Below are 25,554 nucleotides of genomic sequence, written 5' to 3'. Positions count from 1 at the left end.
TCGAAAAACCTCTTCTATTGGTAAATCCCAGTATGAAGAAACAACTTTTCTTGTAGACTCAATCATTGAAGACATACATGTAATGAAGACCCAAATAGAGTTGCAAAAATCTACCTACATAACAATATCAGCCCTTCAAATGGTATCAAAACAAGAGAATGGTATGAGGCCATTCTCCTTGAAACTGGCTCCATCACAATTGTTCATTATTACCACAAAAATATTTAAATGGTATCTTATTCAAAATTGCAAATTAGAAAAATTCTATGTTTTAGTGAATGGAATTCAGACCCAGTCAAAGCAAATAAATTACAGGCCTCGGAATTCCCAAATAAATATTATCGGCACTCTGAGTATGTGGACGCGTGGCACAAAGTTCTAGCAATCAAAAATAATTACAATTCTCACACATGGTTTCTTCAATTCAAAATGCCAATTGTTAATCCTTTTCCAAATTGGTTCCGAAACTGGTTTAGAGTATGGGGATCAGGATCTCAAATAGTACCAGAACCTTTACAGTATCTCAAGCCAGATTCATTGAGTTCAATGGGAAAGATCCTAATATAGATTATCATCTATATTTGATGGCTCTTTATCAGATACCATGGATATTAAAATGGAATTTTGCAATATCTGAAAATAATTCTAATAATTATGAATTCATTCCTTGTATAGGGAAGAAAATATCAGTAAAATAGTGGGATATATTTGTTTATAAGAATTTAGAGCCTGACCAAATTAAACTAAGGAAAATTCCTGAAGCCTAGGATCATTCTCCTATGAGAACCCAAATAGTCTTTTTGAATATATAAGGCAAATGAATAAAAGAAACCCGAAAGCCACCAAAGAAGAACTTGGAAAACAATTGCTCCAGATATTTGAGGAAGAAGCACAGAATGAAAAAGAAAACAGTGTAGAAATTGAAGAAGATCAGTTAGTACATGGTTGTTCTCCGAAGCAAACTTTGTATTAGGCCAGGACTCGCCTGACCCAGCCCAAAAAACAATCCCAAATAAATCCAAAAACAAAAAGATAAAGGCCAGCCGACAGGGAATAATCCACCTGTCCCTGCTACAGTTCCCTACTACAGTAAAAGCTGATCACCAGCTAACAAAGAATCATCCACCTATCCCCTGCTACAAAAAAAATATTCGACCACCAACAGAAAAAGACAACTCACCGACAATCAAAAGAAGATTCCCTCTCTACTTTTCATCTCCACCATCCATCTGTCTTCTACTTCTTCACCAACAGCTGCAGAAGAGTCATCCACCATCCATCTGTAAGCATCCAGAGCCATCGGAAAAAAGTAATAAACCAATTAAGAAAAGAATTTGAAGTCCATGCCTAAAAAAGATCTCCTCCTTCAGACAGGCAGAGGTCAGAAGGGAGGCAGCTGAGAAGCCTTGCCAGTTCTTTCTAAGTTTTCCAGTCCTCCTTTTCTGTGGGTGTTTGTACAATTGAGTGTTATGAGTGATCTTTGAGTGCTTGTATAATTGAGTGTTATGTGTGAATGTAATTTCGCCAATCTTCCAAGCTACTGTCCATTAGAGTGGAAGTTATTATGTAGTTACTGCGTCAGTAAATTGTAAGTATACTTCTGCTTTGAAGCTTAATTTGGTTTTTATAAATAGTTAATTATATAAGTTGTATAGTTATTTTGTAGTTGCCTATATGAGTTGTAAAGTATGTATGAGATGTTAAAATGCAAATAAAAGCTATTTTTAGTATCAAAATTCGCCAAGCTACTTATACTATTTGGATCATTCTTGATATAGCTCCTTTTTCTATTTTCCTCATTTTATGTATGTTAATATATTTTGGATATGTTAAGATGCTTGCCTAATCAGTATTTTGGATATGTTAGGATGCTTGCTTAATCAGTTTCTTGGTTTAGCGATCTTGTGTTGTTGGTATCAGAGCTAGAAACCAGAATTAGAAACTTTATGCAGTAAATTATTACTATATTGAAGGTAATATCTTATTAGTTAAAAACCTAATTAAATTTTCTAGTATAAGTTGGACCGAGAGTTGAGGCTGTTGATGCCCAGTCTAAAAGACCGTTAAGGCCAAGAAAGACGCTGAGGTCAAGAAATACATAAGAGGTTGATCTAAAGGCACTCATCTGTAACTTATTAATGGAAAATTTCATTAAGAATCTGTCTAATAAGGCATTACCTCAATCTAGTAGTACTTTACGAATAAAAAATAAAGAAAAAATTTTAATAGATAAAATTGAAAAACAAATTCAAAATTGGAACATACCTAAGGTTCCAGCATTTGATGTTTATAAAAAAGGAACATTTGAATTAAAAACAGGATATGCAATTAAGATTGTAGAGCAAAGTCTATCAGTCACAAGTAATAAGAAAAATTTCCAATTATTATCTAATAAAGTAATTCAAGTACATAAGGATAAAAATTATAAGTACTTACATATAGGTTTAATCTAAGTAGCCATAAAACCGTTAACTAGATTAGGACTTAATAATTCCATATTAATATGTTTAAGAGATAATAGACAAAGCAAATTTTCTGATTCATTATTAGGCATAGTAAAATCGAGTCTATGTAGTGGACCAGTTTACTTCAATTGTTTTCCTGATTATTCAGTATCACTTAGTGATCCCAATATTTTAAAAGTATTAACACCTAATTTAAAGACTCAAGGATTTGATATGAATTGGTCTTGAATTTTAAAAGTATTAACACTTAACTTAGTGATCCCAACAGTCTTGAAATCATTTGTATTGGTCTTGCTTTTGTAGGTATTTTGTTTTCTGTAAATCCTTCTTCATATGGAAGAGTTATTATATGTTTTTTTCTATTTCAGAAAGCATTCGGTAATTCGCTACATACTTCTTGTTCTATTGGTTTCTTGATTTGGTCAATTTTTTCTTTTATTTTTGGAAGTGCTAAGTTATCGTCTACAGTTTTATATTTTATTTTTGTTTTTAATTGGCATAGAAATTTTTGTTTATTTTCAATTGATTGTTTCACATTATGAATTTTTTTAATTTTTTTAAAATTTTTGGCTTATCTATAAAATTGAATTTGACCTAATGGCCATTTATTTCAGTTTCTATCCCTGTATTATCTACTTTAAGGGATACAATAAAGTTAAAAATGGAGTGCCTAATATTATAGCCTTACTTAAACCTTTTACCATTATAAAAGGTGTTTGGAAGCAATCACCATTATTACATACAGCTGCATTAGACAATTTATAATTTATTATAAGTTTACTTCCATCTGCAGTATTTAGAATTTGGGTGGTCTTATCAAAGTATTTTGTAGGTACTAAGCCTTCATTTATACAATTCAAATCAGCTCCAAAGTCTATTAATGCTAAAGATTGAAAACTATATTCTTCTCGTACTACTATTCGGATTAAAATGTACCATTTTTTATTTATTACTTTATCAATAATATTTAGATGGTCTTCTTGTATTTCAGGGTTTGTACCAGAAGATTCAGGCTTTTCTCCTAATGAAATTTTTTGGTTAGAATTTATTAAATCATCAAATTCTATTTCTTCATTTGATTCAGGTTCAGAAAAATTTGTTGCCATTTCTAATATACGAATCCTATTTTTTAATTGTTGGACTTCAACTTTTACTTCATTTATCTCATGTTTTAATTCAGCTATAGTAGGTTCCTTTTGTATTGATTCCCTTTTATTTATTCTTTTAAGTATTTTAGAAAAACTGTATTCATCTTGCAGTTTTATTAATTGTGGGGGTTCATTTTTATTTTTAGCAATTTGCGCATATTGGGTAATAGCTTCTCTTTTTTCATTGGATCTAAAATTCTATCTAGTAGGTCTAAAATCAAATTTTCTTCTTTAGTAAGCACATTACAGAAACATTTTTCTATTTCATTGAATGAATCTTTTTCTGAATCCGAGCTGCTCCATATGAGATTTTCATCCTCTATATATATATATATATATATATATATATATATATATATATATATATATATATATTTTCAATATTTCCTATTAATGAGTCACTGCTATTATCTTCTGCTATTATCTTCAGTTGAACTGTTTTATGAATCTACATCATAAATTTGTATGATATCCTATATTTTATTTCTAATGTTTTCATCTAGTATTATAGTATCAATCTTCTTTTTTATTTTACAGGTATTTTTGTAATGACCAACTTTTTCACATTTGTAACATACAAGTACTTTCTTTTTTCCTTTCTTATATATGATTTTAGGAGAGAATCTTTCGATGAATTTTTTTCTTTTATATTTTTTGGATATTCTTTTATCTTTTCTTGCTGATTTATCTTTTTTCTTTTTGCCTAATTTATTCGAAGATGTATTGATACTATATCCAAATTGTTCACAAAAGTCTCCTAATTCTTTTTTTACCTGTCATTCTCTGTTTATCTAATTGTCTTTTTAGTTTCAAATTTGTGCACAAAGCTAATCCTTCTGCACATATTTCTGCTGAAAGTTCTCCTGAAGTATAAGAGGAATATGGTATAATACCACCATTTTTAGTTTTAAGACGATTTTTAACTTTTTCCGCAAAAAGATAAGGTAATCCATCAATAAATTTTTCTTTCCAATGATCTAGATGACTATCTTCTCTGGTTAATAATCTGGAAAAGAGAATATCTTTATACCACTTATAATGGGATAAAGTAGGACATCGTAAATTAGAGAGCAGATCTTCTGATCTTGCTTCTAGTAATGCTGTACTTCCTACAAAATGAAGAGTTATTGTATATATGAGTGTATTAACTGCATCACTTTCACTGTAGGGTATATCTTGATTCTGTTCATTCTTTACAACCCATTGTCGAGTCTTGGTAAGTATTTGATGTTTAGTATTATCATTTAAATAAAAATCCCGCCATCCTTTGTGAATCCACAGACTATGGCTTTTGCTACTTCTTGATCATGATTACCTACCATTTTGCAGGCTGAAGCGTACATTGTCATATGTTTCATGGTATCCAATATCTGGTGTTCAGACATTCCATCTATGTTCCAATTAACTATGGGTCTTCCAGAATAGGAAGTTATATGGGATATTATATCTTCTTCGAATTGGATATCTACAGGGGTTGGTCAAGTATGGTACATTCTTTTGTTAGCTACAGGCCTCCATTTTGTTCCATAAGATATTCTATGAATATCTTGATTATTAGGTTGACTACTTTCAGTAAAAGCAATTTCCATATTTTCTACAGTATTTTCTATTACTGGCTCCTCTTGAAGGGTTAGTGCCGCAGGTTCTTGTATGATAATTCCTTTATTTCTTTTGTCTTTTATTATTTGAATCTTTTTCTTTGAGGTCTAAATGGGATAATTTTGCAATCAATTCATCTATAAGATCCACCCAAATGGATGGATGAACATACTTTAGCTGTCCAACGCCTCAAGAGCAAGGCAAAAGAATTACCATGCTTGGCATTATCACACCCAAATGCTGATAAAATAATAGAATGTGATGCTTCTGAACTAAGTCTCGGAGGTATCCTCAAACAAAAGATTGGTGATAAAGAACAACTAGTTCGCTTCACTTCAAAAGCCTGGAATAGTACTCAGCAAAACTATTCTACGGTAAAAAAAGAAATACTTGCAATAGTTCATTGTGTTACAAAATTTCAAAGCGATGTTCTTAATACAACCTTCTAAATTCGCACCGATTGTAAAGCAGCCCGCGATATTTTACTAAAAAATGTTCAAAACCTCGTTTCTAAATAAATTTTTGCTCGTTGGAAAGCTATTCTTTCTTCTTTTGATTTTACTATTGAGCATCTACGTGGTATTGCTAACTCTCGTCTTGATTTTTTGACTCGTGAATTTTTGCAGGGGGCGTCGGGACCAGGTGTACACCAATAACCAGCCAGAAATTTCTGATAATCTGAAAATTTTACCCAATACAATAAATATGAATAGCCAAAACAAGGGCACAAAGGCAAAGCTAAAAATGGATATAATTCCATCCTCTCCAGTTGGATCTCCAATAATGAGCTATCCACCTACCAGTCCAACAAATTATCCCGAATATTCAAGCCAAATAACTTCCTACCAGACTCCAGTATTTTCTCAATCCCCTATTCCCAAGAGATTGTCCCCTTCAGGAAAATCTCAATTTGAAGAAACTACTTTTTAAATTGATTCTATCATAGAGGATGAGCATGCAATGGCAGACCCAGCCAGAATTGCTAACATATATCTGCTCAGAAACCTCAATCCCTCAAACGGAAATAAGACACGTGAATGGTATGAGGCAGTCTTACTGGAAACAGGTTCTGTTTCTTTGGTTCATTATTATCAGCATAATACCAAAATAGTTGCATATTCAAAATTACAAATAAGGAAAATATTACCATACAGTGATTAAGGCTCAGACCCTTCAAGAGGAAGGAAATTACATGCACAAGAGTTCCAGAACAAATATTATAAATATTCGGAATATATAGATGTCTGGCACAAAATATTTTCTCTCCAAAATAGCAATAATTTCCATACATGGTTTGTCCAAATAAAAATGCCTATTACTGAACCATTCCCAAATTAGTTCAGGAATTGATGTCTAACTTGGGGATCGGGATCCCAGATCTTACCTGAAAATCTCCAAGTATCCCAAGCAAAATTTGTGGAATTCAATAATAAAGAACCAAATATAGATTACCATTTGTATTTCATGGCTATCAATCAGATATCATGGATTATGAAATGGACATATGGAATATCTGAGAATACTACCAATAATTTTGAATATATTCCCAGCCATAGAAAAAAGATATCTGTTAAATGGTGGGATGTGTTTGAGAACAAAAATCTGGAGCCAGATAAAATAAAATTGAGGAAAATACCAACACCATCCCAATATGAAAACCCAAATAGTCTGTCAGAATATACCAGAAAAATGAGAAAACAGCACCCTTAGACGACCAAAGAAGAATTAGAAAGACAATTATTACAAATCTTTGAGGAAGAAGCAAATACCACAACTTCATAGCAAAATGATGATGAAGAAGACTACAGGATGGAAAATGAGGACTGTGAAGCAACAATATCAGCTGACCTTTATCAATAAAAAGCCGGCCCAAGGCCCGACGCCCAATATCAAATAAAATAATATTGGCCAGAACAGTATTTCGCCAGCTTAGCATCCACTACCGACATAACAGTGTCTTGCCAAAATAGTATTTCGCCAGCTCAGCATCCACTACCGACATAACAGTGTCTCTACCAACACTAGCATCCAAAAACATCACCTATCTGACAGGAGCTGTTGACCACCTGTCCGACCAAAGGAATCACCGACACTCCATTAGCAAAAAGAAGATACCAGCTGTCCGACAAAAGGAATCACCGACGCTCCACTAAGTGCCAAAAATAAAAAATAACCTATAAACTTTGAATTCCGCCCTCTATAAAAGGAGGCAGAACCTAAAAGTGAAGAAAAGGTTGAACTTCTCAGTTCTAATCCCTCTTTTAGTCCCTCTCTTCTGTAAAAACTTTCTCACCCCTCTTTCTCTCTTGGTCCAGCCATACCGAAAGCTTGTAAACTAAGTACTTCTTCTTATTCAACTGCCCGGATAACTGTTTATGTACTCTACTCTTTTATTACTTGGTCTATGTAAATAGTGGTATGCTATAAACCACTTTAGATATTGTAATGTGTGATTGTAATCTTAGTTCCCTTCCAAGTCATTACCGTGATGAATGGAAGCTGTTTGCCAGCTTTTGCATATGTAATCAGTAAGTTACTGTTTAAGGCATAACCTTTATACTGTTGTAATTAGAAATGCAATTAAAGTTCATATTTAGTATAAAAGTTCGTGGAATTACTTACACTAGTTGGATAATTCTAGATATTTCTCCATTCTCAGTCATTGTTATAATATTTGCTCTGCTTTATTATTCAAGAATCATAAATATATTTTTCTAAAATTGATTAAATAGCATATCTTGTCTTTTTAGTTAGTTATCCTTTTGGATTATGCAATTGAAATATTGTTTTTCTCTTCAAAGGTTCTAAATTTATAGGCCTAGGGTTAGTTTGGTATATATATATATATATATATATTATGATTATCTCAAAATCTATTCTCATATCTAATTATAAAATTTTAAGCTCCAAGAAAGGTTAAAATCAAGTAGATCTATAAACATATGAAAGTTTTGAAAATGGACTGTCTAAACTCTAGATAACGTATTGCAAGATGCACTATTTATTCGACTCAAAATCTTTTTTTTCCCTATATTCATACATCTCGATATCGAGATGACCAATTAGAGGTTTTTTCACCATTAAAATAACCTTTTCTATTGGATGTTTTTGAGGTGCATCTATAATTCTACATTTTAAGGTCGCAACCTTATACAACCTATATATATATATATATATATATATATATATATATATATATATATATATATATATATATATATATATATATATATATATAGAATTATTTTTATTCCTCTATAGATCATCTCGACATCGAGATGTATGAAAATGAAAAAAAAAAAAAAAAAGATTTCGAATCCCAGAAATATTGCATCATGCAAAACATTATCTAGACCGTCCATTTTCAAGATTTCCAATTTTTTACATATCTACTTGATTTTAACAATTTTTAAAGTTTAAAATTCTATAATTAGGTATGAAAATAAATTTTTGGATAATCTTAAGAATTTTTTACATCAAAATTGCATGTTATAATAAACCTTAATTGGATTGTTTAAGGTTGCAACCTTATAGAAACCACACCCTATATATATATATATATATATATATATATATATATATATATATATATATATATATATATATATATAACTTTTTTTTTTCCCCCTCCTCTGATGTGGAGAAAGAAACAGTGCCCTCATGATCTAAGTCTTCCAGGAAAAAAAAGCATCACCATTCCTTGCTCATATGCATAATTTGGTTTCTATATTTCCTACACCATGCCTTGCAAGAATTGGGTCATAAGGAATAATAAGAATCCTGCAACAATAATTTTGGTTACTTCTATGCATTTTACTTGCTTTTGCCACCCATCTAAATGGGTGGATTGATTTTATTCCACTTCTCTTCACTTTTTTTCTGTCTTCATTTTTGTATTGCATGATTTCTTGTCCAACGTTATACCTGTCCGTCAAATTCTTACTCATGTGTATCTTCCACTGAAGATGATTTCCCTTTTTCTTTTTTGGTGCTAGATCACATCCAGAATATTGTTACTCTCTGGGTTATCCATTTGTCAGTGTGATGCACAGTGTGCCGCATAGTTCTGTCAATCCATGTTGCATTGGTTTCATTTCTTTTCTTATTTGCTAATCTCCAGTGCCTTCCCGTAGTTTGGTGTTGCAAAAGTTTTGGTGGATGGGATAATAATGACTACTTTTGATTTGTAGGGCTCTAGAAGAGCGGGATTCATATCCACCTTGTATGGGGGAGGTTTTTAGATGTTTGGGGAAAGTGTCTCGTGCAGCCTTGTGTGCTATTGCAAGACATCTTCGTCTGCGCAGCGAGTAATCACAATATTAATACTATTGTTTAATAAATCATGATATCAGTTACTCTCATTCACTATTCACAAATACATTTGCTTTCTCTCATTCATCTGATTTTTCTTTTTTTCTCTCCCTTGGCAGTGTTTTTAACCAATTGCTGGATGATACATCTTTACCTCCCAATGAGGCATCTTCCTCAGTACTGGTTGCAAGTTATTCTCGTGCTTCTGTACAGAATGGGAAGGTGGCTGTTGGTGGAGGAAAGTCTGGAATGATCTATGAGGTGGAGAAGGGATTGCTGATCTTGATTGCTTCAGACTGTCCAGGACTTCACGTGATTATTTTCTCCTTAGTAGATAAAATTCTCTTTCTGATGTTGTCATTATTCAGTAGACATGCTTATTCCAATTTTGAAGAAGGTTGTTGATTTCCTTATTATTGTTTTACTCTTTTATGGGTTCTTGTACTCGATGATCATCAATATTGTGTTTAGTATGATCCTCAAATCATCTTTACAGTTGGTTCTTCTGTAGGTTTGTGACCCAAATGGCCGTTGGTTTGTAGCAGATGGTGGATCAGGGCTGGGGATATTTTATTGCTCACAGGCAGGGCTCTCAGCCATGCCACTGCTGGCCTTCAGCTTGCTGCTTCTTATAAGACAGCTCCTGACTAAACATCAGGCGCCATGACTGGTGGCAGGTTGAATTTACATATGCAATGCTGACATTTTTCCTTCGATTTGCTTTGTAAACATTATTTATGGAAATATTTGGTACTTCAGTTTGTTGGTGTTTTTAACCTTAATGATTTATAATCATGTTTGCATGATAAACCTTTGTGCTAAGTAGGGTATGTGATATCTGTGTTATATTGTTGTTATTGCAGGACTTCTTTGGCATTTAGACCATGCCCCAAGGCAATGCACTATTGGACTGTTCCCCAATAGCAGCAGCTGGTCATGTTATCCCACAGAGCTTTGTGCCCATCACTGTAAGCCAGTTTATGGATGATCTATCTGCTGGAGATGATGCAATGTGCAACAACCGTGCAGAAAATACTTACGTAAGTTAGGATGCACTTATGTTATTTGGATAACTCGAATGTTGATTTGCTTCAACTTCTGAGTTAGTGGTCCATAAGTTCATTCTGAATCACTTTGTTTTGATAATATCCGTATCATCTTTTGTCCTAACCTGAGCTGACAGATGCTGAGGGTGTAGGGTCACAATCCTTTTGGGGATCCGTCCACTATTAACTATTCATTATGCAGATATCCTTGGAGACTAACAACAAAACTATTTCTATTGTTTAGTATAGGATTGTCTGGAAGGCTTCCCTTCTTTGCAGTGTGGGATATTTTTCATAGGCTTATTCTTGATGGTAAATATTGGTCCTGCTGGCAAGTTCTATGAGCTTTCCAATTATTCGATAATGCTTCTCTGCTGCATCAAAAGTTTGCTCATTATCCACTTTAGACTGTCATTATTCGATCAATGCTTGGAATATCAACCAAATTTTTTGAGAAAGGGGTTTGGTGTCATTATGAGGAGCTTGGAGAGGTTGTTGGTTATCATGAGAAAAACTGAAATTGTGGGCTTGCCCTTCGATGGGGCAATTTGGATGGTGGTTCTCATAATCAGATTGACCTAGTTATGACTTCAGAGAACTGAGTCCCAATATTAATGGGATGAGAGTTGCATTTCCCCATAGAGGCATAACGGGCCCTCTGAGGTTGGCTCTAGTCTGTAGCCTGGTCTTGCCGGATTACATTGTCTGGTGGTGTTTCTATGCCATTCAGATTTGAAAACTTTTGCCTGGGATGAGATTGTTTTACTTAAAAAATGTTTGAGGAATAGTGACAACCTTTTTGGTGAAGGTTTATGCATGAGTTACAGAAAATTCTGATGCTGAAAAGGGAAATCAGTGTGGCTGGAAGAGATATTTGCTGCGTGGGGATTGAAACTGAAACAGGAGTTAAAATTGCTAGGTTGAAATCTATGAAAAATGAGTGGACATTCATGAAGGCTGAATTTAAGGAACAAGTCTTTTGTGATTGTTTCTCTCACTTTGGTGTTACTTATGCAAAAGGGCATCAACACTATTAGGAGTCCTATTCTTTGGTGAAAACATATTAGCTTGATTGATTCACTATTTTAATAGTGCAATTGATGTTTAGTTTGGTGGGTTGGCATTGAAAGAAACAGTCTTGCTTTGATATTGCCAGCTTTTTGGCATGGGGATGTCAATATTGTCAGCAGCAAGTTGTATTGTGTCTCAATACAACTCTTAAAATAGTGGATTGAGAGCAAATATTATTTCAAATAGCATGTAGTGCTATACTAGTTATCTCTTATTTATAAAGATTATTACTTTGTCTTGAATCAGTCTCCTCCAAATTCCGCAAGTTGTATTGTGTCTCAATGCCACAAAAGTGGGTTGAGAGCAAATATTATTTCAAATAGCATGAAATGCTATACTAGTTATCTCTTATTTATAAAGATATATTACTTTGTCTTGAATCAGTCTCTTCCAAATTCCATTGTATGAAGTTTGCTGTTAAGTTGTGTGGTGCAATTTAGCTTTGGGATCTTCTTGTTTGTGTTGATTTAGGATCTTCTGCTGTTAATGGTGAAGCTTTTTCAATCTTCTTTATTAATTAACGGATGTATTTGTGCATCTTTTGTGTAGTTATGAGTTATACAAGTACTTGTCATGTATTTATTATTGGTAAGCGATGAGTTCATTGTTCTGCATGAGTCAGTTGTCCCTATTCTATGTTATCCTCTCTAAGAACATTTTTTCTAGAATTTGTTAAAAGAATATTCTATCCTCTTTGTCTTGTACACTTTGTGTTCATTTTTAGATAATTATCCTCGATGTTTTTTTGGGGTGACAGCAACCTCGGAATAACATAACTTCAGAGCCAACATTGAGGAGTGTTCTCTGGGATCCCCTATCATAAGTAGTTTTGTAGTTTTGAGTCTTCAAGTTTGGGAATGCAATCTTTTGTAATTTTGATATTCTTAATCTGTTCCTGCTCATGGATTTGGAGCTTCTTGTTATTTCCCTCCTCTTCAGTGTGTACTTTGTATGTTCAGAACTAAAACTTACCCGTAGAAGAATTGGAGGAGCAGATGCATAAAAAATAATGATAAAATGTATACCATCTTATGAGTTGCTTTTCACCTGTGGAATAGGGAGGAGGAGACCTTGTAGTAACTGCTTGCTTCCCCCTCTTTGCCCTTCCCCTTTCCTTTCTTTTGGCTTTTTTGGAAGATGCTCCTGACTCCAAAATACATATTTACAAGACAATGAAAGAAATGAGAGAATCATGTTTTAATATATTCAACAGTATCTCCTTTCCTCTTTCAAAGTAACAGTATCTCCTTCCTTAGGAACCTTACATGTATTGTCTCCAAAATTCTGAACTGACAAATCCCTTGTCTTGTGAATCGTCTTTCATGCTCCTTTATTTTGGTTGTTGCTCTTCTGTATTCTTGCTGATCTGATAGCCTTGATTTTATGCAAACTTATTCTCTTTCATTTTGATATATGTATTGTGTTAAGGGAGGTGGCCTGTTTAGGTACTTAAAAGGATGTGTAATTTGTTTCCTCCTTTGATACTTTTCTCCTTTTCTTATTGGAGCTAATTTGATGGACTATTGCTGTCTCTTTAATTTGGATGGCTGTTATCTACTGTGTCACTTGAAATTGCAAGCTAACTCATTTCATTTGAAAGTTTTTTGTTGCATATTGATGTAGACACTAACTATCATTAAGTTCATAAACATTATACATTTGGTTCTCTAGACCTGTTGTACAATTCTATCTCTTCATTGAAACCTTGACCATACCTTTCCTGGTCTCCCCGAAAGAGAATTTTTGAAGCCATTGAACACAAACCCATGTGATAGATTTGGACTGAGATGCAATGTCAGTCCTAGATTTCAGTGGAAGGATATGTTTCCATAGTGACCTCTCTACTCCCTTTCTATGGTCTTATGCATATTATACTAGACAGATACCTCAAAAAAATGGCCAGATCGATAGTTTCAGAAATCACAATATATATTGAAACTTCTAAATGCAATATTAAGCCATCCAAATTATGAGTGGTGGCAACTAACCTCATTGTTGGAACTTCTAAATGAAGTTTTGTTCAGATGGGTATACAACGAAGGTTTGGCCTTGTTTGGGACTTGGGACTGATTGAAGCTTTTCCTTTACAGCTTGCATACTCCATCTTGTGGTTCCTTTAATTGCTTTTCTGCTATCAATTGGGTTGTCTTAGAAAATCTCTGCATAGTGGATGGTGTATCCTTTTTTGAGATAGTTGTTCATGTTCATGGAAAGCATGGGGTGCCTATATGGATTTTCAACGTATTGTTTGTGATACATGAACATTGACATGACTATTGGTGTCTACAAATGTCCAATGTGTCTATTATTGTGTCCTAAAAAGCAGACAAGGCTAGACACCTCCATATGACTATATTATAATATAAATAACATGCAATGTTCACTTTTTTACGCTAAAATATCCTTCTCAATACATAATAATAAGTGGATGACCAGGCGGTAGAGGACCGTAGGCCAGGAGGCCTTGGGTTCAAACCCTACCGTCAGCCCCTACACAATACTTAATTGTTTATAATCTACCCAGTTGCAGTGTTAACATGGGACACCAGCCTAGATGAAGTGCCGTGGTGACAGTGTGTATAGTAACTTAGTAAGTTCTAAAGCTTCTCTGTGTACTGTATAATGGGAGCACCATCTTTTGTGCTCTGCATTACACGCTATAAAAATATTATTCATCAAAGAAAGCTGACAATGTCGAATTTTTTGTAGTAATGGAATATTTCTGCTCGAGTAAAGAAATCAAGAGTTCAGAGTTATCTTTCAATGCTCTCTTGTGCTGTAAATTTTATTGAAGTGACTAAAATGTTTGTATACCATATTCATCTTAGAAATTAGTTTTTAGCAGTTTGTTTATTGATTATGGTGAAGGCTAGATTCCATCTATCACTTGAATTATGCTGTCGTAACATTGTGCTTTCCTTATGGGTTGATCTGGACAATTTGAAAGCTCAAATGTTGGTATATGCGAATGAATATATGAAAGGCTACTATTTGCGTATAATTATATGATGTTGCCAGTAGTGTATTCCTTGAAGATGCCATGTTGGTCTCCTGTGGGCATTCATTTTGTGGTCTCCTGCGGGCATTCATTTGGTGGTCTCATGCTGAGGAAGGTCCTTGAAATGGTAACAAATGCTCCTGTCTTAATTTGTAATGCAAGAGATATTGCAAAAGATAGGAAAACTGTGCATGTTAAAAACCGAAGCAAAATACCTCTGAAACAGAACAGTTTATAAGCAGAAGATATCGTGACCAACTGATGCTATTCCCCTTACCGCCCACCCACTCCCCCAATCACCAAGTACAATGAACACTACAACCTCAATGACTCTTTCTGATCACATCCAATTTAGAGAATAAAGAGTGCAATAAGTGTTTTCAGGAGTTAGGGCCCAAGGTGGATTGGTCATTCATGACAATGTTTTGCCTCCATGTATACATTTTATCAAAACCCTTCTTTTACCTTTGAAAAGTGTGATGGCTTTGTTTTTTCCTTCCTGGATTGCTATTACAGCTTTCATTAATTAGTGCGTTTTCTTAACAGGTTGGGAGGTACCATTTTGCATATGTGTTTCAACGTTTGTAGTTTTCTTTTTATTTTCCACAGTTTAATTATTCATATTGCCATTTGGCCCAGGGTTTTCTGACATGTATATATATTTATCCTGCACTTCTTTGACCTTATTAATGATAAGTTGCCTTAATGGTGAAACATGGCAGGATGCCATTGTCTTTTCATGTGGGAAAATTAGGACTGGCTACAGATACTCTGATTAACATGACCATCATATCTGTTTTGGATTATTTATCACGTATTAAGTATTGCTTATAACGAAATATTTGAAATTTCGATCTAAAGTACATCTTTCTAATACTAGGATGGTTTCTATGGTGGGTTTAATCTTTGTATTTCTAAGTGATAATAATTCAAAAATAAGATATCTGTGCATTGTTTTGCCATTGAACTACTAAATGCGGCTCCGAAGAGGAACTAAATATGGTTTCCTGTCAAGATGCAATATTTGTGGCGCAGAGATTGATGGTTCCACTCTGATTCCAAATCATGGTAAGATGCATGTTAGCTATAATAATTGTCATATGCTCAATTTTTTTCCCCCAAGAATAAGTAGGTAATTAAATAGTTGTTCTGTTTCTTTTAATTTCTGAAGAAGCTGAATTTTTCAACTAAAAATAGAAAAATAACCGATGTCTTTTTACAGCTTTGAGAGCTGCTGCTGCTGCTGTAAAACATGAGGATGATTAGAAGGCTATTCCACAATGCAACACTTCGAAAGCGCCGAAAAGAAGCTGGGGAACATACAGATGCAATCAAGAGGCTTAACAAGGTATTCATGCAAATTCGAAACTCTTTCTTATGTGTATCTCCTTTTATACTCCTTCCTCAAAAAAAGAAACAGAAGGAATGAAGAAGAAATTCAACAATCAGCAGTAGCTCAACTTTTCTGTTATTGTTTCTTCCAGAGAGATGCCAGGGTTGAAAAATTGCTTTTATCTCATTGAAAAGAAAATATTTGTGTTTGCGATTCCTGTTGCCTTTACCTGACTTTTCAAACATTGATCTTACAGGAAAATGGGGATATGGGTGTTGACGGAGATGGTTCTGAACACCTAAAGGGAGTCCAGTATCCATTTGCAGTTAATGAGAAAGTTCTTATCAAGGTAGTATACACACTCAGATATTAAGTTCCGGTAAAACCTCTCCGTGTAAATTCTTATTGAGGGAACTAAAGGAAGACTAATTATGCAGGGGAACAGGAGGACTCCTGATAAATTTGTAGGAAGGGAAGCAGTGATCACATCTCAATGTCTCAATGGCTGGTGAGTTTGTGTACTTTTCTTACTGCCAGAATAACGTCAAGATGGAAAACTACGGAAAGCTGTTCTTTATTCAAATTGTGAGAATAACTTGGAACTATTGTGCACTCGTAATATCTTGTCTGTGTGGGAGAACTTTAGGATCTTTTTTGGTGGAAATAATGATCAAATGTCTTCTGATTTTACTGTGATTTGTACTTTTGCCTTTTTTTTTCTTTTCATTTCTATTTCTCTTGGGCTTTCTGGTTGATTGCCAAAAACTCCTCAATCACCATGTTACCCTCAATTTCAACCCTGTTTTCAGATTCTCATTTTACGGTGGTATTTGACTTCCTTTAGAACCTTTTTGTTTTATTACAATTTCAATATAATTTAACTGCATGAAGGAAAATGCAATTTTGGTTGCAGGTACCTGTTGAAAATTCTTGACATGGGGGAGAGTGTGCGCTTGCAATACCGTTGTCTTCACAAGTTGCAGAGCTCTCAAGGAGAAGACAGGATTCAGTTGCAGCCACTCATTCAAAACAACCCTCCCTCCTTCTGGATTGACAGTGTTGCCATACCCATGTTTCAATTTGAAGGTTATAATCCACTGTTTTTTCCTTTTCTTTCCAATTTATGTTTTCAGTTTTTTGTATGTGCAATTAGTCAGAGATAGGAATGTGAAATAGACATGCCTTGCTATCATTGTCAATTGGTAGAAAAGGAAAAATCTGTACCAAAAACGCAGAGCTGAAGTTAACAAGAGTTCGACAACCAGGCGCAACACAGTTGTTGAGTAATTCTCGCTCAACTCTCTCTCTCTCTCTCTCTCTTATGCTATAATTCCTAATTCGATGGTAGTTGTGTAGAGGATATATTAGTTGAGTTCCTTTTTTTTTTGTCTGGTTTTGGGAAGATCATGTGTTAGTTTTTTTATTGTTGATGTCCTCTTTCAAGTGTGAGCTGCATAGAATTGAATGTGCGGTTGTTGCTATTGAGAGAGAGAGAGAGAGAGAGAGAGATGGGGTTCAAAAGGAAGAAACGAAGAGGACCGGGAAATAAAAAGATGAAACAAGAGAGAGAATAGAAACAAAGAAAAGAATCCAGGACAGACGCACTTGTACAAGTTGATACAGTATCAATCAATCACTGGTAAAGAATGTTACATTGCACTCAAATCTACATGGACTGCAGTAGCGATCGCTGCCAAAGAATTCGTCTGATTGCAGAAAGGGAAATACAGGATTGATATTTCACACGTACTATAGTGTAATGCTAACTACCAGTGCCACCAGATAAGGAAAGCTTCAATCAAGGACATGTCGAGAAACATGCCTCCGATATCTACTTGCCTCATCCCATTATTGGGATGGGGATTCTGAGGACACAAACCAGGATCGATAGGGGTATCCGGAGCTGGGTGGTCAGGAGAGGGAGGGGCCTGTGGCGGTGGTTGATGATGTGGTGGCGGTTGGGAGGGGCTGGGGTTGTCTGGTGGTGTTGGTGTGGGCGGGGGCCGGGGCCGGGGCCAGGGCTGGGGCTGGGGCGGGTGGGGTGGGCATGGACGCGGGAATGGAAACCAATCCTCTGAGTTGGGACTAGGGCTCAGCCTGGGGTCTTGTTGGATATTAGGTGAATTGGAAAGGTCGAGATGGGGCGGAGAAACTAAGGTCCCACCCAGCGTAGGCTTAGCAAGGTCTTCCTCAGGTTGTTGATGGCGATTAGGGGAATGGAGACGTCAATTGAATGGGATGACCGCTACAAGATTCCAGGCATAAATTGATTCATGGGGTGAGCAGTACCGAACGGATGCCTTTAAATAGTATTGAGATGTGTTTTGGCCATTTTGATGATGGAGAGATATCCATATTGTCATTCATCAATGGGATTCTCTTTGCTTCTTGGTTGAAAGGTCTGTTGACTTCTTTAATTAAACACCCAACAACATTGAGTCATTATGAATATGGGATCATGCTCCAACCTAATTGAAGCGATCCGCACACCCAGGTTCATCATGAAAATTTTCATATTCGCATCATTTTTCTAATCTCCACTTTCAATCGTGTATGCAATTTTTAAGCTTCAGACTCAGCTTTGTATCTTTTCATCATCTCCAGTTTTTAGCATGCATGCACTTTCATGGAGTGTAACTACATCATATGCTGGATGATCTCCACCGGGTAAAGTACAACCGGGCTATGCTGATCGCAAGTGGCAAACCTTCACACTTAAAAAACAATATTGAATGGAGACAATTTGCTTCACTACTTCCTCATCAAGTTCATAGTGAGACCAAGGATTTGCACACCACTTTCTGTGACATATCTTTCCTTGTTTGCCCTGATCTCTCTTTCCACCATCTTTTCCTCCTCTTTCACAGCCTGCCTGCAATCTCACATTTGCTCGGTGTCCGGTGATCTTTCTAACTCCCATGGCTGTATCCAAATCTCCTTCCCTGCCGTCTCTCTTACTTGATAAACTTCTTGCCTCTCTTGCTTGATAAACTTCTTGCTTTACCAATGGGATCTGTGGGTCTGGTAAAAAAAACCAAATGAAAGAATAATCTTGATGGTTTTGAAAACAAAGGTAATAATCAGGGATTTTACGAGATGGAAAGCATGGGGCTCTTAGATCATTTGGAAGCTGAAAGTAAAAGGTAAGAGATCAGAACAATGGTTCTCTCCATTGAGAAAGACAGAGGTGAATGATGGTTGTAAAGGTGCCAACAAGAGCTAGCGAGATTTTAAGAAGCAAAGAAAGCCCTCTATTCTGGCTTTATAGCAAGTGGGATGGTGACCCTTTCCCTAAACAAATATGGTCGGTGGTTTTTTCTTTTTTAGAGATATTTTGCTCTTGAGGGAGCACATTGTTCACTACTCCTTGGATAAATCTAGGGTCTCTTTTAGGACCACAAATTTTGGGATTTACCTCTTGAACTGATTTCAGTATGGAAAACAAAAAAAAAAACAATCTAAGGATACGCTCTATATCACAAAATATCAATGTCTAAATATTGAAAAGAGACTATCTAAGTTTTTTCGGGGTGAGATCTATGTGAACAACTCAAAATGTTATGTTTTTTTAAAATAATTGCCATGAATCTAAGTTGGATCCGAAAATTTCAGATGGAAATATCCTTCATGTCGTTTGCTCGAGGGAGCATGCACACAAGATGCTCCTATAGGAGCATGTCGGCACGCTCTTTTTTCAAAGGGATAAGTTCTAAACAATTCAATTAGAGCCTACATCAAAAAAATTTCTAGAAGAGGTTGATTTGATGCTCAAATATCTTCAATTGATAATCACGACATCAACATGCATAGATAAAGAAAAAATGAATTTCAAATTTTGAAAGTAGTGCATCATGTAAGGTAATTTTGGACTATCAATTTTCATGATTTTTTAGTTTTCATAGATCTGCTCCATTTATATATTTTTTAAACTTTAATTTTTATAATTAGAGATAAAAATGTATTTTAAGGCTATGACAAAGATTTTTAATATTAAAATTAGATTTTTCAATACTATTTGAAAGTGTGTTTTATTTTGATTGTTTAGAACCTCGACTCGATGCAATCCACACTTTGCAGTTGGCATACGGACGCATCCATAGCTGTAGAGGTAAGGTGGACTTTCAAATTTTATCACAGTATATAATTTTGACATAAAATGTTTTTAGGATTATCTGAAAATTTATTTTTATATCTAATTATAAAATTTAAATTTTAAAAATGGTTAAAATCAACTAGATGTATAAACATATGAAAATCTTGAAAATGGACGGTGTAGATAATATGTTGTAAAATATACTATTTGTTAGATTTAAAATTGTTTTATTGCTCATGGTCCTACAACTCGTCGTCGAGATAATCAATATTAAAATCATCGTTTTTTGATGGATTTTTGAGTTGCAACGGTAGCTGTAAAGATATAGTACCTTTAGATAAACTTTTGCCATTTTTCAAATGATTCTCTTAAAAGGAGAGATTTCAATTTGCACATATCAAGAAAAAGAAAAGTGACGAAATCTTTCTTTTGATTTTCAGGATACACGTCTTCTTATTTACTACTTCCTTCTCGAACAAATACTTTCATGACGAAGAGCATGTGAATGCCACCTATTTTCCACAATATATTTATTCCATGTAAAGTCAAAAAGTGAGGCAAAAAGTATTCAATGCTCTTTACGAGAGAGCAGAAAAAAAGATACATGGCTTTCATCAGATGAGTGGAGGTAATTGTGCCGCTCTGACCTCTCCATGTGCTGGACCATGTCATGGGTAGGCACAAAATATGGAGGATAGGTGCAAGGTACACTGGTTGTAATGAGCCTACCCTTTCAAAATCATCTAGGAGATATTTTGGATTCAAAATTTTGGAGGACTGTCCATTTTTTACTATTGGGTGTCGTTTTCCCTAAATAGTTAAAGCAAAGCCGGCTTCAAATAGTATCGAAAGTTGTTTCAATATTTGAAACCTTTGTAATGCTTAGAAAGTTTATTTTTATATCTAATTATGAAATTTAGGACCCGGTTTCTATGCAGCCAAGCTAACACATATAAAAATGTGGGCTTTTTAATAAATTTATTTTTTAGACGAATTTTAAGACTTAATTTTTAAGGAATGTGTCTCTAACATGGAGATCATGGATATGAAAAGATAAATAAATTTTAAAAACTAAAAATAATAATTCTAGTACGAATACATTTGGACCATTGGTTTCCATTATTTTTAGATGGAACACCTAGTTGTATCCATCTTTAAGATGGATTCTTTACACTTTCTGGTCATCATATGTAGAAATACAGTCCAGTCAGTATGAACCAATTTTCCTATAATTTAAAGCTTCAGATATAGTGTAGATTGAGTAGATTTATAAACACTTAAAAATCTTAAAAATTGAAGGTATAGAAAATCTATTACATGATACACTATTTCTAAGACTTGAAATACAACTTTTCTTATATCCATACATCTTGAGGTCCAGATTCTCAATTTGAAAATTGTTGGGTATTGAAACCCCCTCTTTTGGGGTGTGCCTTTATTTAATTGTTTAGAGCCTCTCCTTAATGTAAACTTTTTCTTTTACTATTTGAAAAAAAAATAGATTTGAACTTTGAAAACAGTCTACTTTATGGTTTTTTAATTGTTTATTTCAAAATTTGAAAGATCATATGTACACTTTTTGAAGTTTCAAACTCTTGGATATGAAGTGGAGATATGGTGTTTAATTGATTTGTTATCTATTTTAGGAATTCCTTAACTGTGCTTAATGTATAGAAACCTACAAATGACAGGGAATATATGCAATACTGGTTATAATTAATATTTGGGTTGCTTAAACCGGCAATCCACCATCGATCTTGTGCATAGATAATGGTGATTGGCCAGTATTCCATTATTAGGTCCTGTCAGGCAACGGCTGACTTCTATCAACAGTTTCCCGTAAGGGAAGGTTGGTTGGCTCACCCATATCATAGTGATAAAAGCAGTTTATGCAAGTAATAACGGTGCAACTCAAAAATCAGAAGGTTCTTTTGAAGATGAAACCCCTCCAAGTGATCATCTAGATCTCGACATGGTTATAAAAGAAAATAGATTTCAAGTCCAAAATATAATGAATTTTGTAGCTCATTGTCTATAACTCCTATTTTCAAGATTTTCAATTATTTATAGACATATTTGATTTGCAATATTTTGGAACTTAAAATTGAGCAATGATATCATGCAACCAGTGTACAGTAATATGATGCAACAACCTTAAAAAACCAATTTATGGCTATTTGTTTGATCCAAATTTTAAAATATGCACTCTTTTCGTTCTAATGAACAATAAAAAAAAAAAAAAAAAATTGAAAATACAACCTATAAAATATTTTTTTAGCCCAATTAACATAGGCCGTATTTTGGTGAGATGCCTAGATCTAGGTCTTAGAATGATTTTTTTTATTTTCCAAATTCTTTTGGATGGCTTTATTACCATTAGATGAACAATGTTAAAAAAGAAAAAAATGATTTTGAGTTTATTAAAACTAAGATCTCAAAATTCACAAAATGAATGGGTTAGATTCGTTTTTGGAGGGGACTCATTTTGACCAAATCTAGGGATCAAATTGAACTTTTTTTTAGGAGGATTGATTACTAAGATGAAGAGAGTGTGTGTGCAAAATTTGGGATCATACAAATACCACAAACATGGTTTTCTAGAAGTGTCGTTGCATTATACTATAATACAACCGTTGCATTAGATCATTGCTCCTTAAAATTTTATAGTTAAGGGTAGAAATAGGTTTTAATGGTGCGCCTTACTTTGATCCCTTAATGTGGACACTTTAATAAACAACAAAAGCGTCCTATATGCCATTAGGCATAGGGAATTCATTTATGCCGCCCTCTTCCAGTCGTGCAATCTGAATGGATGGATGTGATAGCTTCAACCATATTTCACAATTGATCTTCTCATTGTTTGATCTGGATTTGACAGCCTAGAGAATTCTGATTTTAATTTTTTTTATAAATAATATGTACATAAATGCATGTCATCATCTTAATGCGGTGCATCAAAAAAAAAATATAAAAAGTTTTCTAAAAAAAAAAAATCACAAAATTGCCCTTCAAATTTCCAAGGGCAATTTGGTCATTTTGCTGTCAGGAATATATTTTTATATTTGTTATAGTCGTGATTCTATAACTGGATGTAACACCCCAAATTTGGTGTCAATATATTTTGTAAACAAAATTAAAAATAAAATTGTATTTGGGTGTGACATTGTGATCTAGACCATCTTAGTCGTCCATTAAAATCTGACGGCTAAGAGAGGCATGGCATATACGAATTCCTCATACTTAGTGGCACACAGAAAATGTGGTTTCACCAACATCTTCCATTTTATCAAGGGCGAGAGTGCTAGAACCAGTCTTTCATAACTTGGCCAAGTTACTCGGGCGAACTCCATCGGCTAGAGTGTTTTTTGCCATTATCTTTATTTTTATATTTTTTTTTTGGTTTTTTTTAAGTGCCCCCAATTATAAATCAAATTTTTTTTTTAAACCCATTTTTCCTAGCCTATTTAGACTTTAAGGATTCTTTTGGTTTTATCCACTTTTACTGCCTTTATGAGATGTTATTTGATTTTCCAAGATTTTCTATTTTTAAATTTTTTTTAATAAAGTTATTTGATTTTTGATGTTTTTCTATTTTTTAAAAAAATCCTAAAGCCTTTGACCCTATACCGGACTTGCTCGAGTGACTTACCTCCGGCAAAAGGCGACTACTTGGCCGAGGTAAATTCCTAGACTGTGGCTACAATAGATCAAAGATTCAAAACACTTGGAAATACAATTGACAATGCATGCTATTGATCTCTGTAAATCTAAATCTGATAACAAAACTGTTCTCTTGGGATAAAGGGGAGTGTGGTCCCTCGAAGACCATACTAAGCAAATGATATTTACAAATAACGAACTGTGCTTGACGATCTAGGCTAGTCGGTTGTAAAACCCAAGGTATCTTGGCATAAAAAATAATGGATTAGCCCTTGCTGAGGTCGAAGCTTATGCCTAGATGGGTGAACCGAGGGATTGTGTGACCCTTGTATGTGATGGTAGGCCTACAGAGACAAGGGCCAAACCTTATCCATGTTTCATCACACGTCATGCATATAAATAGATCGTTCGAGAATGCTTGATATCCACCTTTGGGTGAAACATCGACATGTGCGAGAGATACCTCTATGCGTTATAGAGCAGTGGTCGCATCAGCTCGTGGTGACCTTGACTTGTCTCAAGGAGAGGACCTGTAATCCACAGACTGGGATTGTGACTCCTTGGCTCGCCGACCAGACTTTGGTGACCCGCTAATGAGCCTCGGTTTGGACTGTGGGTCATGGAAAATACTAGGTCGATTCGATAAAGCAAGTGTGATCTGTAGTTCACAGTTGAAGGTGGAGTACCCTGTGATCGTTGATTGAACTCCTGAACCATATGGATCCACTTCCCATCATATTACTTTAATTGTGTTGATTTTATTATTGAATTATTTTAGATTTATTATTAGAATTTTATAAGTCATTTAATATTTTATTTCTAATTTTTGGACTTATAAAAATGAAGTTTATTAATTTTACAAAGTTATAATATTTTAAAATTTATTTTGTTTAAATTTTAAATATTTATTAAAAATATACATGGGGGCCCACAGTGCACATGGGCCCACCATGTGGGTATTAAGTGGGACCCCACATGCCATACATGGGTGGCACGCCTGAATACCTTATCTTATTATTGCTTTGTCTTCAAGTTTGTTAAATATGGTAACTACATCTTGTAGCATGTGGTCAAATATTGATAAGGAAATATTAACCATATCTTATCTTGATTATTGAAGAAATATCTTGACTTGATATTATTGAAATATTGTTATGAAAAATATGAGATGGAATATGCAATTTATGGTATGCACTATATCTTTAATGGATTTAATTTATTTAAATATATTGATGGGAAAATGGTTTAAGAAAAAGGGGATAATGGTTCATGCACCTTCCATAATGTTGATGCCCATCTATGGAATGGTTGACTCAGATCTCTCACCCCATAAGTCACATTGATCAACGGTCCATATTTAATTTCAAGAAAGTGGCAAACTATGGAAACTTTAGACCTAAATTTCACTATAAATAGGGGTGCTCTCCCCCAATCTCAACACACCTCTCTCTCCCACAAACTCTCTCTATCTTCCCTAGGGGCCATATACCTTTCTCTCCCATAAACTCTCTCTCTATCTTGTTTAGGGGCCACGCACCTCTCTCCCACAAACTATCTCTCTATCTTCCCTAGGGGCCATGCCCCTCTCTCTCCTTACTCTCTTATTTTCTCTCTACTCTCCCTCTCTCTCTCTGCTAAAAGGACCCCAGGGGGCACGCCCCAATATATAGACTCTCCTTCTCTCAAGATCTAATCTAAGGGTTGGGAAACTTAGGGTCCGAGCTTTATTATTTTGGAGTTAAGGTTTTATAGAGATTTAAGGGTGGTTACCTAGTTTGGCCGAAATTAGTTTTCTCGATTCGAGATTGAAGCTGGATCGCTGATCCTACG

General features: G+C 34.7%; 2 pseudogenes across 2 annotated transcripts in view; one reads left to right on the top strand and one right to left on the bottom strand.

Annotated features, from left to right (window-relative positions):
* The window catches only part of LOC105420826 (dihydroflavonol 4-reductase-like), a 90,164-nt pseudogene that overhangs the window by 27,790 nt on the left and 36,820 nt on the right, over window positions 1–25,554 (bottom strand). The window lies entirely within an intron of this gene.
* Window positions 7,447–17,258, top strand: LOC18422619 (uncharacterized; annotated as a pseudogene). Its single transcript, XR_016052357.1, has 11 exons — window positions 7,447–7,740; window positions 9,403–9,519; window positions 9,643–9,835; window positions 10,035–10,200; window positions 10,387–10,563; window positions 14,616–14,766; window positions 15,650–15,706; window positions 15,861–15,986; window positions 16,228–16,320; window positions 16,409–16,479; window positions 16,885–17,258. The product of XR_016052357.1 is annotated as an uncharacterized LOC18422619 (transcript).

The sequence above is a fragment of the Amborella trichopoda genome, chromosome 3 (genome assembly GCF_054954075.1).
Source record: "Amborella trichopoda isolate Santa Cruz 75 chromosome 3, AtrichopodaSantaCruz75HAP2 v2.0, whole genome shotgun sequence".
NCBI classification, from domain to species: Eukaryota; Viridiplantae; Streptophyta; class Magnoliopsida; order Amborellales; family Amborellaceae; genus Amborella; species Amborella trichopoda.
This window is presented reverse-complemented; position numbering and strand designations above follow the sequence as displayed.